Source organism: Carassius gibelio, chromosome A25, assembly GCF_023724105.1.
Source record: "Carassius gibelio isolate Cgi1373 ecotype wild population from Czech Republic chromosome A25, carGib1.2-hapl.c, whole genome shotgun sequence".
Classification (NCBI taxonomy): Eukaryota; Metazoa; Chordata; class Actinopteri; order Cypriniformes; family Cyprinidae; genus Carassius; species Carassius gibelio.
Window position 1 is genome coordinate 4,736,928 of NC_068395.1, and position 18,398 is coordinate 4,755,325.

At 36.5% G+C, this 18,398-nt stretch overlaps 2 long non-coding RNA genes across 3 annotated transcripts in view; both read right to left on the minus strand.

Moving 5' to 3' along the window:
- Positions 1 to 1,236: 1,236 nt before the first annotated feature.
- The window catches only part of LOC127946738 (uncharacterized), a 109,313-nt gene continuing 92,151 nt past the window's right edge, over positions 1,237 to 18,398 (minus strand). Inside the window, exons 1-3 of one of the 2 annotated variants that reach the window (XR_008151155.1) lie at positions 2,794 to 2,885; positions 2,601 to 2,665; positions 1,237 to 1,894 (exon numbers count right to left, since the gene is read on the minus strand). This is a non-coding gene — a long non-coding RNA (uncharacterized LOC127946738). Of the gene's footprint in view, positions 1,895 to 2,600; positions 2,666 to 2,793; positions 2,886 to 18,398 lie in introns of those variants that run through there. The other variant, XR_008151156.1, reaches the window with a different exon arrangement.
- LOC127946737 (uncharacterized) lies at positions 2,929 to 3,978 on the minus strand. The gene is made up of 3 exons (XR_008151154.1): positions 3,845 to 3,978; positions 3,184 to 3,438; positions 2,929 to 3,024 (listed from the first exon to the last, which is right to left on the minus strand). It is a non-coding gene; the product is annotated as an uncharacterized LOC127946737 (long non-coding RNA).

Sequence of the window (18,398 nt, forward strand, 5' to 3'; positions counted from 1 at the left end):
AGAATGAGATCAAGGGGTGGAGACAGGAAGGTGTCTGTGACCATGTCAGCGTGTGCAATGAAGCTGCTCTCCGGAATGCGGACGTTTGCTGTTGTGTTCCGGAAAGATGTCAGTGTGACATGCGGCTGCACACATTACAAAATGCAGAATTACTACATTTTACAATTCAAAATACACTTACTTTGATACATTATTGCTCTGGCGTCCATTGTGTTCGGGAGAAAATAATGCAACACACAATTCTAAATCACGTTCATACAAGGAACTTAATTATTCTGATGGCTTGGCCAATTATTTTTTTTTTTTTTCTTTTACTACTCACAATTTATTTTGAAACAAGTATATTTTTTTCCTATTTTTTACCCAATATAGGAGGAATGGTCTTATTGAGCGCTATAAACAAATGTTATGTCTATTTCATTCATCCTGGAATCCAGAGGGCGCCCTAGTGCAGAAACTCCACATATGCATCACAGAAGCAATAGAACTCATGACACGCAAGGAAATCCCTAATATGGACAAAGGCCTCTTTAACTGAATAAAAAGAAGATAGAAACTTTTGAATATGTGACATAAAGATAACAAACAGTCAGCATCGACAATACATCATTTATCAGTGTTCTTCAAGCCATCTCAGGGATTTTCATCATAATTAAGTATAGCCTGTTTGTAATCCATTTACAATTGTGTACAGATAAAATACAATTATTGAAGTTTAAAAAAAGCTTTAAATTTCACAACAGTACACTCTAAAAGCTGCTGGGTTGAAAACAACCCAATTTGGGTTATTTTGACAACCCAGCGCTGGGTCAAAAAGGGACGAACCCAGCGCTGGGTTGTTTTAACCCAACCAGTTGGGTTATCATATTTAACCCAGCCTGCTGGGTTGCCTTTTTTATGGTTTAAAATGACTATATTGCAGGTTTTAAAAAAACAGAGCGGGTGTTTTTTTTATCAGTGTATTTCAGAAGGAAAACTACTGTATTTAGAAAATGTTCGATATCATTTCGCATGTGCTTGATAAGGCAGCGTTTGTGAGCTCAGCACCGCTCTGCAGCCGTTACCGGAGAAACCTACCTCTCTCGCTCTTAGCGCCTCCTGCTGGCAGAAAATAAACTCGCAGAGTGCAGCCATGTGGGGAAACAATGCATTTCTACGTTAAAATTAACCCAAATTGAGCTAGGCATTAAACCTACAAATGTTGTTCATTTTAAATATCACTTTTACACACAAATAATAATTACCAAAAGGAAAATATTTATTAAAAACAAGAGAAAAGTCAAAAAGTAACATGTTAGAAGAAATGCAGAAAAGGATGGCATTAACAGCTACAGAGTTCATAAACAAAGCATTGAACATTTGATGAATATAACTTAAAATCAAATTGGACTTTGTTCAATTGTATATATTGTATAAAAATATACGAAAACACATACAATAAATTTACAATTAGTTAGGTTTTTTTCCAACTATTCTGGCATGACAGTACACAAATAAATCACAACATTAACTTTGATATTATAACATTTAACAGACGCATGTGTGTGTGTGTGTGTGTGTGTGAAAGAAAGTGACAGGTGTATGAATGACAGAGTGTAAACTCTTCTACTAAACAACACAGAAAAAGCATTTAACTTTTTTTTTTTAAAACAAAATTATACACTTACAGTTTGTTTCATAGTCCATGAATACAGATCATGCATCACAGTCAATTTTCATGATCTCTTAAGCATAACTGATGTAATCATGAAGAAGCCCCATCAGCACAGCATCTGACATCTTCTACATCATCCAGGGCAGCGTCCTCCTTTAAAACCAGTGCTGTTTAGGGGAAAGAAGATTCTCCTCTCTGACCAGCATTCATCCCAGTCACCGCCTGCTCTTCATCAGAGGCCTAAGAGAAACACATTTGAAAAAATTAAACATTTAATTAAACTATCCATTTTCAGGTAGAGGTGTATTCACATCCGTAAGGATAGGTAAATAATCGGTGTTAAAGTTTCAACACTTTGTGCGGTTGTTTAATGTCTCAGTCCACCACAGCGCTCCAGAATGCTATAATGGCAGCACTAGTGTGAGGACATGCAATACTGTTTGAATAAATATTGCTTTCAGAAAGCTTATTTACTGAAACATTAAAACAGACATGACATTCACATACCTCACAATATTCACGTACATGGAGGGCTGCTCTTCAAACCGTTAGTTCACCAAATAATTAAAATGTTTATAATTTACTCTCCTCATGTTTTTCCAGACTCATACAAAATCTGCTCATTTTTTGGAAAACATATGAATATATTTAATATTCTCTTTTTGTGTCCTCCATTGCTGGTCTGGGAGACCAGTATTTTATTTTGAACATACATGTTTGCTATCATATAATTTAAGATGTATTCATATATAAATATCAGAATTTACTTCTACAATAACTCTATATTTATGAAGCTTGAAAATACTGATTATCTAAACTATAAATGGATTAACAAATATTATGAGAAAACTAAAAATATATTAATTTATGTTGTAAAGACAGACAAAAGTCTTATAGGTTTGGAATGACTTGAGGGCAAGTAAATGATTTTTTGTGTGAACTTTACCTCTAAGAGCGAAGACCAAGAATAATGACTCTCCAAATCAGACAACTCCAAAGTTGGTTTGAGTTCTGCAATAAAAAACACAGACATCAATGGTCTTAATGAAATGAGCACGTAATCACACTGTTGTTGCATCAAAATGTGAAGTAAACTGGCAGGAGACAACAGAAAAATTTATTTTCTAAAAATAACTTACATAAAATCTCAAAGGAATGATGCTCTCCCATGTCTCTTGCTTTTAACATCTACAAAAACAAAAAAACAAACATTATTTTACTCTTAGTAAAAAAAAAAAAAAAAACTGATAACATGAAATTATGAAGTTTACTTGCCTTAAACTATATTTCCCTCTCTTCAGAAGAAGCTGAGAAAACCACCTCCTCACACAAGCAGACTTCTGTGTCCTTAACTCCAGTTAGTTTGAGTTCTGCAAAGAGGGACATCAATGGCTTCAATAAAATATTAACATATACATACATACATATATAAAATCACACTGTTTTTGCATCAAAATGTGAAGTTAACAGACAGGACACAACAGAAACATTAATTTTCTAAAAAAAAAAGTAATAATAATTTAACTCACATCAGTCTCAAAAGAATGAAGTTATCTTGTCTCTGGATTTCAACATCTAAAAAAAACACACACATTATTTTAGTCTTAGTAAAAATAAAGATAACTTGATGTTATTCTGAAGTTTACTCTCCTTAAACCGTCTGTCCCTCTCTTCAGAAGAACACCTCCTCCTCATCCTCACACAGGTCTGTGACTCCTCACACAAACAGCTTCTGTGTCTTTAACTCTCAGCGCGAGGACAATGAAGACAGGAGCTGGACAAGTCTGAAATATTACATGTAAAACATACTTTTAACAGTTACCACTTCAACAGCCTCTAAATAATTATGCTAATCTTTACTACACAATCCTTTAGGAGACAAACATACATTCAGTTTAACCGCGAAAAAAAAATACAAATTCACATGAGCGTAACCATGACCATAACCGTCTGTTAACGCCTCAAAGAGAACAGATAATGTAAAATCTTATGTAAATATGACAAAATACATTCACAGACGTTCAGTAACGTTACATGAGGCAGTTAAGACCTCCGTGTCCGAGGCGAAAACCGCGTCCGTTTTTTTTATATATAACGTATATAACGTTAAGCTCCTTTGTTTCCGCCTTTCATACAACCGGGTAAACAATAAAAGATAACTTTACATTTTGAATATTTAACGTTACTTACCATAGTCTTTCACTCGCTTCTATCACGCTGAGAAAATGGCGGCTGCTCGCACTGGAGACGTACGATTTTGACGTGACGTGCGTGCTCTCCTTCACGTCCGCGTCCTCAACCCACCCCGCTGGGTTAAAAAAGAAAGGTATTTTCAACCCAAACTTGGGTTAAATCATCCCAAAGTCCTATCAAACGGCCTCAACCCAGCAGTTGGGTTGAAAAAACAACCCAGCGTTTTTTAGAGTGTAGATTTTTGCCTACAAGTAAATGGTGTGAACTGCATCAGCTCATGTCTTACATCAGAGCATCCAAATCTTACTATCTTATTATAACTGTCAATGCTTGCACATTACATCAACACAGAAGTAATCCAGCAGTGTCGCATCCCCTTACTTCCATACTCACTTCTAGGAGGCCATACACATTCACAGACTTCATGAACTCCATGCAAACTTTAGCGAGCAGTTGGCTGCAGCTCGGAAAGTATAAAGCTAATTTAGATGCTTAATCCTTGTCTACAGTACCTGATGTTGAAGCTCTAGCTCCTGGTTTTCAATAATCCTCCCTGGTTTCCTCAGAGTCCGGAGTGGCATGCCGAGCTGGATCCTTTTACCCAGCAGGGATCAACACACTTTATCCACTTTACTCTCAATGTGGACCCAGTGGGACCCCATCTTGCATTAACCTCTTGCAGATGAACGGCTTAAGGCTTCAAGATTCCATCTGTATGTCCTAATGTTCACATGCGAAACATCTCTTTCAGTATGCTGCACCTCTAAAACTAAAAACCTTCTGTCAAACTTTCTACCCTAGCATATATGAACAGAATGTTATTTCACATAGCTCACATAAAACCTTTTTTTGAATTGCAATTGAACCTATATGTTCTTTCGTTTATTGTATTTTCCTTTCCTGCGTTTTTCTCTCAAATTGACATTGGCTCTGTTGCAGTCTGGAAATTGCAGGGTTTGTCTAGGTTGTCTGCTTGCCACAAAGCACACTGATAAAAACAAAGTTCACGGGAAGCTCTCAGTACTTTTCCCAGCACTCAGGAGGAGAACAACTTGAGGAGAGTTTTTACCTTTATAAACTGCATACGCAATTGCAGATTTTCGGTTGCCGACTTTGTGTTATATTCTTTCAGGTATTGCTTAGAAACAGTCTCCTTTGTTTAAACAGTCTCTTTTGTTTTTTTAAGAAAAAGTCTGTGGATCTCAGAGAGATGTGATCATTCTCCAACCCTAGAGGCCTAGTGTTCCACCAGCAGGGTCGATGTTTTTGTTGAAAAAGGTTCTGACTGGTTGTCGTAGTTGTCGTAGTAAGTCAATTGTGATGAGTGTTTATTTATTTATGAATGGGAAAGATAAATAAACCATGAAATTAATCACCCGCGTTTTCAACCCCTACAGCAAGTTCCCATCCACCCACACTTTCTGAGGGATTATGGGTCCTGAATATGCCCCCCCCCCCCCATATATATATATATATATATATATATATATATATATATAAGAAAGAAAAAGAGAAAAAGAAAAAGAAAAAAACACTGCCCCTGCCATCTCATCCGATTAAAATCACAGACTGTACTACATGGCTCATCACTCCTTGGGAAAGATGCTGATCTGTGAGGGGCACTGAACGTTCACACTGTCTTTGGTTGGGTTAAATGGGAACATTTTGTAGAGTTCTGAACCTTAGACTTTGAAAGACTTCATACAACAAAAGTGACGAATGCTATTTCCAATCCAAAGCAAAACAAGAAATTCTCATTATGGACAGATTCATAATAAACAAATGTATTGCTGTTGTTGGTATGCATGGAAACAGCTGTTCTGACACAATATTGCCTGATATTGTGACATTGTGTATAAAAGTAAAAAAAAAAAAAAAAACAAGAAGTTGATATTGAGTTACTTACATTTTAGACACCATATTCACGGTTATTTTATTCTCTGTCATTGTAAATATGAATGATCGCATGTCTCCAAACAACACAACATTGGCATTCTGAATTAATCAGTGATTTTGAACGTATAAGTTAAGTAAATGATTCAACGACTGGTTTCGTTATTTAACGAATCATGAGTTTTTTACAATTCGGTTGAATAAATGATTCAAGGATTTAGTGATTCATTCATAAAGTCACTTGTTGCCACCTACAGGTATAATGATGTAACATGCAGAGAAAACTGCAATCACAAATGCATAAATGACGTGGAAGATTGTAAACAAGAAAAAAAATTCGATTTCAGTTTTCAGTGGGGTTCGACAGAGTAAAGTGAGCCCTCATTTTTGAAAGGTAAAGAACTAGGAAATATCCTTCTTTTCTTTCCCACAGGAGACAAAAAATTTCATTTTTGAATATCATGAGGTGTTTCGACCGCAACATTTTCACATATGCTGCTATTTCTTTAAGATGCACTTCTTTATCATTGGAAATTTGGCTAATATGTGTATTGAAAGATTTCCACAGCAATATAGCCTAGAGCTTCATTGTCGTAGTTTCAGTTAAACAAAAAGCGATTCACTACAATAAGCTCTCACAGTAAGTTTCGGAGGTGAACAAAGTTTAAATATCTCTCCAAACAGCAATTAAACCCCTGCTAATTAGCACAGTAAACATTAAACACACCACAAATGTGTTTTGTGTCGTTTTGGTTTATGGAGAAGCTATAACCCACTATTTTGTATTTCGGAGTCTTTGGAGACGCAACAAAAGCACCTTAATTGATTTTCATAAACCTCTAAAACTCAAACAGATTTTAGAGCGCAGATTATCTCCCATAATATCCAAAACATGCTAATTTATTTAACAAAATAAGGAAAACTATTTTGCTGTTGAAGCCATTAATCAAGGCAGGCATTATTTGAGAATTTAGTGATTTTTTATTTATTTATTTATTTATTTATTAATTATTATTATTCTTTTTTTATCAGACATTTACATTACAATTTACCTTTACTTTACTTTACATTAACCAATTTAGCGAGATTTTTTTTTTTTTTTTTTTTTTTCATTATCATCATGCTCTTAAGTCTAATTACAAATACAGATTAGTGGTTTTCTATCAAATGGCAATGCCTGACAGGGAGAGGTTTGCAACGTACAGTAGTCATGTGGGTTAAGTGTTTCTGCTGCGGGCAAAAGGCAATAGCTGGAGCTTACAGTAAAAGTGCTGTAAGAATTATAATTATTTATTATAATTGTATATTTCTGCATGTAATCAAACCCAATTTTAAAGTAATAGAACACTAAAATAAAACTTTATCATCAATTACTCACCCTCATGTCTTTCTAGACCTTCAGAGCTCAAAATGAATAATTTTGGAGCATAGCCTTCAAGCCTCGAAAATGACCATAAACTAGCGAAGCTTAAACACATTTCTATTAGCATAGTACATTGCCATACTCTTCTGCCAAACTAGCACTAGCATGGAAATTCATGCAGGTCTAAGCAGTTACAGAGTTAAAATTATTTGAGAGAAACAAGACAGCCTAGACATCAGCTTATAATAGCACTCGGAAAACTGTCAGAGAAATCAAACAAGTGAATGAATAACAGCACTGAGCTTAATTAAAATGCCCGGGGTTGAACTGTGGCAACCATTGCTCAGAATCTGTCCTGATTTAGAAGGTGTGAAGTACGTGTGAGGTGCATTCGGAGGAGTCATCGCTGGCCTGTATAACACTCCGATAACCTACCGGAGAGGGATTGGTCATGGGCCATGAGTCCTTATCAAACGTAGCATAAATATCAGGCTTGAGTTTCCTAAAAGCCTCTTTGAGTTGAAAGGAGCTCAAGGTCACAGATTTTTTCCCTGCACTAGTGTAGCCATTCAGTTGACTGAAAAGAGAAGGAGCATTTCAAGTTACAAACTGACAGGTACTTCACTTAGAGACTAACAATTCTGATACTGATATTAACTTGATTCCGGGATTCTTCTTTTTTTATCTCCTGTCAAAAATTAATAATTATAATAGTTAATAATAGTTAAATAGTCAAACAGATTTTTTTATGTTTTTGAAATAAGTATTTTGTGCTCAAAATGAATACATATATTTAAGCAAAAATATAGTAAAAACAATAACATTATTTTCAACAACAATAACACAGGGAACCAGGGAACCATGCTACTTTTTTTTTCAGGATTCTTTGATGAAAAGAAAGTTGAAGTTTGATGAATGAAGCATTCAGCATTTATTTGATGTTTAGATTAAACCTCAAATTAATAATCCTGTAAAAGCTAATTACAATTGAAGCATATAATACAAATTAACAAAAAGGGATATGAGATGACCTGGATTTGTGACAAAAGACTCAGAGTTTATACTTTACTAGGACTCTGCATCAGAGAATTTTGAACATGTCTGGGCGAAGAATACCCGTTTTCCATCATAGCCTTGGGAGCCAAATAATGAAAAGAACTGAAATAACACACAGGCTTCCCAGCTGGCCACCTATATATATATATATATATATATATATATATATATATATATATATATATATATATATATATATATTTTTTTTTTTTTTTTTTTTTTTTTTTTTTTTCTTTTTTTTTTAAGAATGACAAGCTGAAATTGGTCTGAAAATCTATGTACCTGTCTGAAATTAAATAACTCCTTTGGACGTCTCCGGAATAATTAATAACTAATAGAAGATGTTGTTGTGATGGTGCATTTGATAGACATGCACTGTCGAAACATCCACCTACACACGTGTGAATATGCATACGCTGCTTCATACATTAGGGTTTTTGTGGTTTGCATTTATTTTGCCCTTCTCAGAGTTTCCTGTTTATGCTGAGGGGAAAGGGGAATGATGATTCCAAAAGATAATGACTTGATGGCCTGAGGCGTTCTCACAAAACAGGCACAAAGCGTATGTATGTGTATGTACGTGCGTGTTTGTGTGGGATCTGATGTCTGGCCACACAAATCAATACCATCAAATGGCACCCTGCAGATCTCTGATAATTACAGAGCAGGATGTGAAAAGGAGAGCTTAAAGGAATAGTTCAACCCAAAAAAACAAAAACAAAACAACAACAAAGAACGCTTTATTATTTGATTACCCTTGTGTCGTTCCGAACCTGTGTGACTTTTCTTTGGCCTTGAAACACACACAAGGAATTTCTAAATAATATAAGCTAAAATTAAAAGTTTTAGTCTTCTCAAGTTATATGATAGCTTTGTGTAATTAATGAATGGCATTTTTTTAGTGAACTAACCATTTAAAGGTATGCTATTATATGTTTTTCTTCTCCACTCTTCTGTTTTGTTGCCAGAATCCATCTTCGACTCCTCGCCCTTTAAAAGCTGACATATCCAGTTCACGTCAAGGCTGTGGTGGGTGAGAAACACTCTCAGGTTCTCTTCTACTGTAATACCTGTGAGCAGCTACTCCCTCCTCGACTCAGTAGACTGAATTTCTTTCCAGTGAGCGAACACCGACTCATCTTTGCAATACTAAAGTTTACCTAGGGTGAGAGACAACAACATGTGAATACTTGTTTATTTTCACCCTTCCCCTGAATTTGCTGCAATGCCTGCTCTCGACTTTATTTCAGTTTGTTTTCTCCCAAGATTCCAAAAGGAAGCATGAATACAAATAATGTTAAGGACACAAAAGAAGATACAATGAAGGCAGGAGGTCTATAAACAAAAGAATCGCTTGAATCGATTGAATCAATGAAGTCGTTAGTCCGGGCAATCATAGATCATGCAGATTGGCGACATTTGATAATGTAGCACCGAACGGAAGGGTTTAGTCAGAAGTACGAATCAAATTTCAATAAATATGGGAATTTCGTCACTGCAGTCTTTCAACCATTGAAAGTAAAGCAGAAGGTTTATATTTGCTTGCTCCGATTGATAAAAAAAGAGAAAGAAATAGAGAAAAGGCGAGAGAGGGAGATGAAAGCGAATCTTGCATTTGTAACACTTTCATCTATTCTCACAATAATGCCCTTTAGAGTAAATGAGCTCCATGTTTCAAACGTGACAAGCCTCTCTTGAACTGATGAACAGTCAGATTATACTTTCTGCCCACAGTGGCGGCAAATGTATGAACACACAGGTTCAATATAGAAACGTGGACAAATGAAGAGGAACTCAACATTTTCTTATGATGAAAATGAAGACGTTGTTATATTCTTCTTAAGATTTTTAATTTAGATTTTATTTTGTATTAAATTCAGCGTTGCATCACATGAATAAATTGCATAGAAAACAATGAGTTGAAATTGTAATAATGTTTCACAAAGTTACTGTTTTTTACTATATTTTTGACCAAACAGTTTTAGTGAGCAGGAGATACATAATGCACACACACATTATCAAATGCACAAAGAAGAAGCTAAAAGTGACTGAAAAATCAAGGAGAGACACATCCCTGCATCCCTGAGAGCACACTTGCACATATAATAAATGCCATAAGCAAACTCTGCCACGGCTGTGACAATATTGTTCTATTTTTATTCATCCTGTCTTGCAGGTCCAGAATTAGTACAATGGTTCAAGCCTGATCATTATTAGGTCTATAAATGTGTGTTTGTCACTTTTAATCCAAACTTTTCCAATCTATGCCAATTGTAGCTCTCCCTTAAATACAGAAATGTACACTAGACACTTATTTAATATAATGTGCACAGCTTATATAAAATAATACTCTGCAGTGTATGCATTGCACCTGATTTTCCAGATTACACAGAGCCACGATTTTGTAGAATTACTTTTCTTTTCTGGAAGTGGAAGAACAGAGTAAGAGAGAGAGAGAGGGAAAGACACTAGGAGAGCCATTAGAGCTGGCCTGTGAGATCTCATTAATGCGAGTGTTGAAAAGGCATTTATAAAGGTCCTCGGCCAGTCCTAACCCAACTGTACTTCTGTAAGTAATGCTTCTATCTCCATACTCCCCAAAGGACAGAGAGACTCTTATTACTGCATCAGACTGGTAATGAGTCTGCTTCCATTCCACGGCCGCTTCACGTGGCATGCATGTGGTCCTCTTTAATCACAGCCACTTGTAATGACAAACACGGAGGGCAGGATCTGGATGTGGGACTCTTGAACATGACCTAGACTCTGTTCGCCGTCTTTTTTAACTGCTTACCTATCTGTCTATCCATCTGTCAATTTAACAATACATTTCTCTTTCCAGTCTATTTGTCTTTTAACTGTTTATCAGTCAATTTTCCAATCTATCATATTTTAATTGATCTACTTGTATATCTTTCCTTGTGTCCATCTGCAGTACCTATACATTTATCTATCGATCCATCCATTTCTATCCATACAGTTGTCCATCTTGTCGATCTGTGCAATTAGTATATCTATCCTTATGTCTATCTACCTGTCAAGTTGACTATCCATCTCACTATCTATTTCAACTCTCCATCTACATATCTGTTATTCTGTCTGTCTATCCATCTGTCAATTAATGTCCATCCGTATTTCAGTTTGTCTATGCAATGCATGTCTATCCATGCATCTATCTACCTATTAATTAGTATATACATCCATCTGTCTACCCATCTGTTCTGTCTATTCATATGTCTACATACATATCAATCTGTCTATCCATTCTTCTGTATATGTATTGAGGGTACACTGTTCAAATACAAGCTTCATTTAAAACGTTTTTATCGCTGTACTGTAGTTTTATATTACACGTAACACATGACAGTGTTATGTGTGTATGTGCGTGTGTGTGTATGTACCTGATATCCCCTATGTTATTTGGTCCCTATGAGTAAACAAGCTAATAAATAACACATAATTATCTTTTTTGAAAATCAAATCTTGTGTAAACCATTTATGTGTGATAAATAATACTGTGATATGAGCCAAAACTATACTTAAAAACAGCCAAAGGCAACAAACCAGACTCTCAGCTCTCAGTTTCTGATATATCATTAAGTTGCTCACCAGAGGCTGGTGGATCTCATGGGACATGTCCCAGACATTCATGGGACCTGGTGGGACACTTTAGGGAGTTGTTTGCGACTGTCTTCAACAGGACTTTGACAAGCAATTAGCAATTTTTATCTTTAGATTAGACAACACATATTACTCTACAACGACTAAACTTTCCCCTCTTTAAAGTAACCATAACACTTGACCTTGAATGTTGTCATTTATCAATTGTAAAAACGGTGCTATGTCTGCAATATAGCCACTTTGGCAGGTAAGAGTATTAAAATTCATGGATGTCAAAAATTTCTCTAACTTCGTCTCTCTCGTCTCTTCATCCCTGCCTCTGCATTCACTGTCCAGCTGCGTGATAAACTCTTAATCAGTGTAAAACACCCTTGCCGTGTCTACTGATTGGCTTACAAAAACTAGCATGTCCGCTGTCACTTCTCATTGCCGGAATGGAATGCTCTTGAGCTGTCCGACGAAAGGCAGATTTGATTCACACAACAACCAGTGAGCGGCTGTCACTTTTCACAAAGAATGAACGAGGGCAGTGTGCACAAGAGGACTTAGTGGTTTCTGATTTCTGATTGTCAGGGCTACAGGAAGCCACAATTTTTCGTGTTTGATTTGTTGACATTCAAAATGGATGCATTTTTTTTTTTTTTTTTTTTTTTGCAAAATGAAAATATTTAATATGGATTCAAAAAAGTCAACATGCACCAATCCATTATACTACTGTATTCTAACATATTTCTAAATGAAACCAACTGTTCAGTTGGTTTGTGAAGATAATATTGTAATAACAGACGGAAGCAAGAGTTTTTGTTTGATATTCTTCAAGCAGCTGGATTATGCGTTTCTGCAAATGTCACCTTGCTCTTTTTGTAGCCCTACACGTCAGAGTGATGAACAAATGGAGGTCTCCTTCAGCCCCTGATGGTAATTGGTCTGACATCTCCAGGGGCTTCTTCCCACAAGTCTCTCAGCTTGTAAAGACACCTTATATCATCACAGCCCTTGATCAGCTCTCTCCATTAGAAGCTTAAGAATTATAAAAGATTAAAGGCTATGAATTATGGCTATGTAATAACTTTGATCAGAACAATATGTGTAACCCAAGTCACTAATGATGTACACCCCCTAAACGCAGTTCCAATTACACAGATTCGCATTATGAGTTTATTTGTATGAATTACTGAGCCAAACAATCCATACATATAGCTTATATGTATACTAATGAAATACGGCATTGGTAAATTCAAAGCTCTGAGCAACTTATCCACTATATAAACTGAAGGCAACAACAGTATGAGTACAGTGAATATTGAACAAGTAATTCAATTATTAATAATCACAGTAAACAATGTTTTCACAAAGCAATATTGTTCATTAGACAAACCATAGACTGTTTATGGCTGCCAAGCAACTTGTTGCATTAATATAGAATTAATTTGATATGCAGCTTGTTTGATGTGTATATAATATATGGGCAAGTGCCTAGCCTTGTTCTAATTAACAGGTCTGACTATTCCAAACAGTTCTATGAGGACAAATAAATAGATAGGTGAATGGATGGAGGGATTGAGTGACTGATTGATTGAATGAATGAATCAATCAATCAATGATTGATTTATGGGCTGCTTGGTGTCAATTAATCAACCTCTGGACAGGTTTGACGTGTTGCCTATTTAATTATCAGCCTGCTTGTTTGTTTATTTAATCTGTATGGCAAAAGCAGCAAAGAGGAGCAGATGGCATCTCAAAGAAAAATCTCATCAGGATGTTCAAAATCTCCAGGAAAAAAAATGGGGGAAAAGGGAAAATCCACGTGAGTTTTGGCAGAGGCACACACAATGACCTTCTGTCCTGTCTGTCCGCCCATAGAGTAGCATGAGCACGAACCGTGGGGGAAGAAAACGAGACGCAAGACTCTCCAGATCTCCCTGGCCTATTACTGCACTATTATCCTGTGATTAAGTTTCTCAGGCCTGTTTGACTGATGGCTGAATGAAACGGGGGTCAATTTATTAGGGGAGCCTGTTCTAAGGCAGAGGACAATGAAGGACAATGGTCAATTTGCCATCTTTTACATGCCACTACTGATTCAAGAAGTTGCTGCCATTGAAATTGGGGGCAAAACACAATGATTATAATGGCGGTCTCAATTAAGTATATCCAATAAACTATCAAGGTACGTGATCAGTTTGGTATTTAAAATGCTGCAATTGTACATTACTCTTTGATTTGAAGAATTGAATCACAAAAATAAATAAACTACCAAAAAAAATCTACCAAACAATATTATTTAGTTTAACATACAATAAATGTCTTCCAAAGCTTTCTTCAACCTTGCAAAAAATGGTGCTAGTGTAGGAGATCCAGCTAGTTAGAGCTGTGCAGGTTAACCTCACTCCCCTGATCTCAAGAGGCACACTGGTGACTGATCTCGGAGGTTGCGGTCTTTAGCGTCCTTGTTAGTGTGCCCGCCTCCCATGTGGAAAATGCAGGTTAGAATTCCCCTCTGAGCGTGTGAGGCAAGTAGAACCGAAGGGGTCATATTGGTGCCGTGACCCGGATGGGAGTGAGCTTTGAGAGGGTTGAGTATAATGGAGGCCAGCTAGCAAGAGCAATGCAGGTAAACCTCACTCCCCTGCATGTGCCCATCTTCCATGCCAGAAACGCTGATTCGATTCCCGCTCAGAGTGAGGGAGTGAGTAGAACCGGAGGAGTTACACAAGCAGTGTCAAAGTCAGTTAAAAGTGTGTATTAAATCAACATCTGCCAAAAAATATATATTATTTTTGGTTTAATGGTATTCGTGGTATTCGACAAATAAATGGTATTCGTGGATGATTGAAAGATACAACTAAAGCTTTTAATTTGTTCATGGTGTTGACAAGATTCTATACTCTCAATTTGCTTTAGGCTGCAGTACACAGAGATACAGCGATAAAGAGCACTGGTAAGTGAACTTGGGTCACTAGGCATTTGCTTTCGGTTTTACATTAGATCAGGTCCAGCTTATTGTTGGCAGCCAGCAGTATCCCTCATAGCTCCATTACAACATCTGGAGACTCGCCGTGACAGCAGTTCAACTTTAGACTGCTGTGCCTTACTGTCTTGGACACAATGGCTCACTAATGACTTGTGGGTAAAGATCAAGGACAATGGGTCTCTTTCACTAATTTTTGCGTACAATTTTCTTATTTATACGCACATTTGAACTTCTCACGAGAACTTATTCACAAAACGTGCGTACGCACATGAGCTTGTTCTTAAACTCGTTCTTCTGTTAGTGAATTTGGAGTCTTCTAAATGAGCGCCCGCGTGCACGAGGTCAGTCATTAGCATAATTCACGCCCCAAACCAGCTCCATATAAGGGCTTTCCACAACGAGGCACTTGTACAGAGAAAGACAATTATGGCACCTTAACAAAAGACAAAGAAAAATAACTTTAACGATAATGAACGTGAGGTTTTGCTGTCGGAGGTGGAAGCCAGGAAATTTTTTTTATTTATAAGTGTATCCACTGGCATAACGGGCACAGGTAAAAAAGAAGCATGGGTTATAACACAGGCTTGAAAATAAGGTGGTATAAGGTGAGAGTGGTTGGTGATGTGGCTTAGGTGTGGTTCCAGTAAGTTGCATAAATCAATGAGGACTTCTCTGGGCAACCTAAAGCGACTGAACAGCCATTTGTCACTCTCAGCGAACATATCTGTGCACTCTCTAAAGACGCACTCACTCCTTAGAGCACGCGCTGCGATGTCTTCAAGCAACACCAAGTGTGCCATGCCTCTAAACACAAGATGAGACACATTAATCACCGTTTATATAAGGATAGATCAGGTAATTGTTGTTTGGACCTATATATATATATATATATAATTGGAACTGTAATTATAATTTATCAATAACATCTAATTATATAGGGTTCTTAACACATGCTTATAAGGCCCCGGTTGTACATGATTATTGCGTACGTGTGGTATAAGTTGTTCTTGAATCTTTTCGTACATTTAGGATAAATTTTAGTACGAACATTTTTGATGAATCATGATTTATTCGTGAAAACGTCCGTACGCACATTTCACGCAAAAATCTGTGCCTACGCATATTTAGTGAATGAGACCCAATGTCTTTCTAGGACTGAGGCAGAGAAATTCAAGTTGAATTTTGTTAAGCTTGATGATCAAGGATAGAACATTTTTAACGAACACAAAAAAATCCCACCAAATTTATTTTGCAAACAAGATATTAAAATGCAAAGATGAATGATGGGAGCCTGAAATTTCCCACCAAATGTCTTTTCTGTCTTTACAAACAAGATGTAAAAATTCAAAGATGTATGATGAGAGCCTGAAATTCCCCACCAAATGTAATTTCTTTCTTTACAAACAAGACAGGAAATCACAAAGATGAATGATGGGAGCCTGAAATTACCCACTAAAATTAATTTTCTCTATTTACAAACAAAATGTGAAAATGAAAAGATGAATGACAGGAGTTAAAATTTCCCAACCATTTTGATTCTTTCTTTACAGACAAGATGTGAAAACAGATGAAAACAGATGAATGATGGGAGCCTGAAATTCACCAACTTGATCCCAAAAATGTTTAAAAATTAAGCAAGATTTGTCCGTAATGCACATCCACACAAAACACAGTGGCTGTGCCAAAGGTATAATGGTAGTATATTGCTATGTAAACCAAGTGCAGTTTTGGGATTGACTCCATAGTCAGATTTCATTTAACACTTTCAGAAAAATTCACTCACTTTTTTTTTTTTAAAGGTACCTTTTATAAAACCTTTGGTTCACTCTGTGCGGAAAAAATAAATCGAAGGCACTCTTAATCTGAGCATGTACATTAAGGCAAAAGCACATTTGGTTGAATTTTGCTTTTAGCAATCAAATGGATTATAACTGCTTGTTTTCCTCGCTGTATATTTGCACATTTCTGCCCTACATTTGAGGTAATTTCTATCCCACAGCCCCCCCACCACTCATTTCACTCTCTCTATCTCTCTCTCTCTCTCTCTCAGCATGCTGGGCTGCACCAGATGGGGAGTCATTAACAGGCCCCCCAGATGATTGTGTTTGATTGGCTTGCCCTGACCCTCAGCTCTGTGCTTCAGAGAATGCCCCTGAGAAGAGCTCACACCTTTGACTGTCCGCCCGCTCGACTCTCCACTGTCCCACTTTGAACAGCAGATAGAGAAGCTTCTACTAAGAAGTCTCATTTGGATAAGAAAGAATTCCTGATGGTTTCACAGCGACGAGAATAACCGAGATTAAAGGACAAACGACAATGGTGGCAAGGCAATTAATCATATGTACAGAAATTTTACACAGTAAAAGTGGATGAGGACTTGGGTAGTCAAGGCTCAAAGTGACAAAAACAAAAATACATATTTGAAATTATGACCAATGCGTTGTCAAAAATGCTGATGTTAAGGTAAGGTTTTTTATTCTATGTGATAAAGATGAAAAAATGGCATCAATTTAAATCTAAATATGAAAAGACAACACAAACAAAATGACGAGGACAATTTTTATTTTTTTGCAAGAAGAAAATTCTGAATAAACTAATCCAACAATAGTTAAAAATGACTGGGATTTTCACACTTTACACTAATATCAATTTGCCAAAATGTAACCGAATATTTATTATATTCATGAATATTATTATATCAAATTATAAAAACTGCTATCAAATTATATCAAATTGTTAAACTGTTAACAAAAACATGATAAGAATCAAAAAATAAATATTATAATATCAAAAATATTATTATATCAATAAATGGTTGATGTAATGATATTAATAGAGCTATTCATATAATTGTAAATCTTTGTATGTGTGTGCATGCATATACATGTATATAATTTATTGATATTAAAACAAACACAATCTGTTTTTTGGGGGGAAAAGTGCTGGCTAAATGACATATAAGAGAAATAATAACCATCAGTCTAGTCACGTCCTATATAGAAACAAGAATGTGAGCAAACCACCCTGGTCTTCATTTCCTCATCATACAATCAGTACAGTGGGACCCTGAGATTCGTGCCACGGGGGGCCACATCTCTCCTGCCAAAAGGAGGTTTATTGAAGTGGGTTCAGGCCCCAGGGCTAGCCAAAGGCAACAGAGATATGGAGTCCCACTGCCCGCAGATAAACTTATCAGCAGCTTCGAAGGGATGCCTTCCTGTCAAAGTACAGATGCCGCCTGTCCAAGCTGGGGAAACAACTTAAGCGGGCCTGAAGGAAAACCAGAAGCCACTGAAAAAAATAAAAATAAATAAAAAACGAGCGGTAGCCTGCAGACAGGAGCCTGCTAAAAGACAAGAAACATATGTTCACCCACAAGTTGAGGTAAAAGTTGACGACAATTTCTGGTGCTGGTGCACTTTTAAGGTTCTGGATTTACCATCGATAGCGTTAATTATAAATAATTTGTGGTAAATAAGATTTTGTGACTATAATTAATGCTGTAGGTAATTAAATTATAATTAATCCTAGTTGTAAGTGGTTGAGGAAAAGGATGCGGCTGCATCTGGTTCATAGAGCTGGACACTAATTGCATTAGCCTATTGATTCATTCACATGCACAAAATCCATTAATTCATCCCGTA